The 2511-nt window shown below is 45.3% G+C and overlaps 1 protein-coding gene across 2 annotated transcripts in view; it reads left to right on the top strand.

Moving 5' to 3' along the window:
- The first annotated feature begins 2166 nt into the window (after window positions 1–2166).
- The window catches only part of clockb (clock circadian regulator b), a 17134-nt gene continuing 16789 nt past the window's right edge, over window positions 2167–2511 (top strand). For both annotated transcript variants that reach the window (XM_083693038.1, XM_083693036.1), the window contains exon 1: window positions 2167–2252. The gene's annotated coding sequence lies outside the window, so the exon portion shown is untranslated. The remainder of the gene's footprint in view (window positions 2253–2511) is intronic.

Genomic DNA, 2511 nt, shown 5'->3' with positions numbered 1-2511 from the left:
ACTCTCCTCCCTCTCCCTCCCTCCCTGATACATATACTGTATCTCTCTCTCCCTCCCTCCCTCCCCCCTCCCTGATACATATACTATATATCTCTCTCCCTCCCTCCCTGATACATATACTGTATCTCTCTCCCTCCCTCCTCCCTCCCTCCCCCGCCCCCCCCCAACCCCACCCCATCCCACCCCAAACGGTATCAGAGTGCCTCTGTGCGCCCTCCTGAATCACCACCTCCTGAACCTCGCTGTCAAGTTCCCAGAGACCAAGTTCCTGAAGATCCGTGCGGGTCTGTGCGTCCCGAACTACCCAGAGCGCCACCTGCCCACCATGTTTATCTACGACACGGGACGCATCATCTGCAGGCTGATCGGCGAGAAGCAGTGCGGGGGCAGGAATGTGTTGGAAGAAGGTGATACACACACACACACACACACACACACACACACACAGACACACACACACACACACACAGACATGCACGCACACACTCACACACATACACACACACACACAGAAGTGCGCACGCATACACACACACACACACACACATACACACACACACAGTGATGATTTCACACAGAATTGTCTTGCCACATCCTCACACACACGCACGCACACACACACACACACACGCACGCACACACACACACACACACAGATTCACACTTCATCTGACCGTGGACCCGCCCTCCGTCTTCCTCCTCCAGAGCTGAAGTGGGTGTTAACCTACGCTGGAGCCTTTGTGATTGACAGCTACGAGGCCCTACATGAAGAGGGCATGGACGCTATGACACAGCTGTCTGAACAGGAGGAGGGGTCCAGTAACAGTGACCAGTATGACGACGATGATTATGATGATGATGATGATGATGATGCTGATGATGCTGATGATGATGATGATGATGATGATAGTGGGACTGTTTAAAGTGTGCTAACTGTTAATTAAATCAAATAAAGTTGTATTTTTCTATTGTATAATTAATACTTTAATAAAGAATTAATCATTCGACACTGACTTTTCTCGACCCCGTACCCCACCGAAGGATCTGCGTTTAGACCATACTATAATACTTTAAGAAACCATATTTAAGCTATGAAATACCGATAGGTTTGTGTTGTGTTGGGGAAATCTCTTGTTTTTGTGTGGTACTGTACTGAGTTTTTCATCATAGCTTAATTATATACCTCTATCACTGTTGATAACCTGTTGATAACCATTTTATGAATGTATTACGTTTATTTGTCAGGAACCATGTAAAGCAAAAACGAAAAGCTCAGCATTTGAGACCTACTGCGTTGTCTCAGATATAGCTGTACAACGGTAAACAAAACAATAGTAGGCTATAATTTATCCATTGTATACATTCTATATGATACTGTAAATCGGAGCCAGACTGGCAGCCAAATAAAACTTCGAAAGGGAAAAGGAGGACACCATTTTCAGAGTTATTACGTCACGGCTTCAGAGCCTGTGATTGGCCGAGAGAGGGAAACCCCCTTCCTCGATGGAATCGATTGTTGCGCCGCCCGCACCCGCCTGGCAGGGTTCCAACGTCACATACCGAAAGCCCCGCGTGTCTCTGAAGAAATGTGTCTTCGGTTGGTGACGCGTTGTCATACGAAGAGATTGCAGTCAGTGGGACAATAAAAACGTGTTTTTGAAATGAGAGAATGACAAAGATTAACCTGCAATAATTGGTTATAATTAATCATTGACTGTTTTAAGTGTGTTATTGCTGAATAAATAATTACTATTATGTAAATAGTAAATAATTACTATTATGAATGCATTAATCATCAGCCGACAGAGCAAATTTGATTTGAATTGATATAAATCCACAATATATGGGAACAATTAACAGAATCCTACAGTTATTTGTTAATATTTAAAACAGGCTACTTTTACAATAATAATACGTTTATGATTGCCTGACTCGTGTTGCCTACATAATTTTTCCCAATATGACGAGCTGTGTTCTTTCGGTTGCAAATTAAATTGTCTCAAACAGAATCCACGACACACACACGCAAATATCTGCAAGCCTCCCATAAATATCCTGTTTGTTTGTTGCTGCTGCTTTGCAGTACTACCGCTACTGTACTTGCCAAATAGTGCGCCCTATCGCCTGTATTGCGCATGACTGTACGACAGTAGGCCTCCTGTTTTTCTCCAACCCGGAGTCCAGCCCCCCCCCCCTCCGATCCAACCTCCAAAAAACCCAAACACGGAGGCATAAACCGAAAAATCGGGAAGGTAAGCTTTTTAAAATATCCAAAACGGCAATAAAGGTGTCTAATGATTAAAACGGACGACTGTAGCGGTCAGTAAACTGCGTTTTTACCGCGCGGAAGCGAACGGGCTTCAGATGGGGCTTTGGAACAGTTTCCGCACGCTTAGGGGAGAGAAGGCCCATTGACCCACATTCGGAGCTGCTGCTGCTGCTGCTGCTGCTGCTGGTTTGTGTGTGTGTGTGTGTGTGTGTGTGTGTGTGTGTGTGTGTGTGTGTGTGTGT

Source organism: Argentina silus, assembly GCF_951799395.1.
Source record: "Argentina silus genome assembly, chromosome: 21".
NCBI lineage: Eukaryota > Metazoa > Chordata > Actinopteri > Argentiniformes > Argentinidae > Argentina > Argentina silus.
Note: the sequence above shows the minus strand (reverse complement) of the source record. Positions and strands in the feature narration are given on the sequence as shown.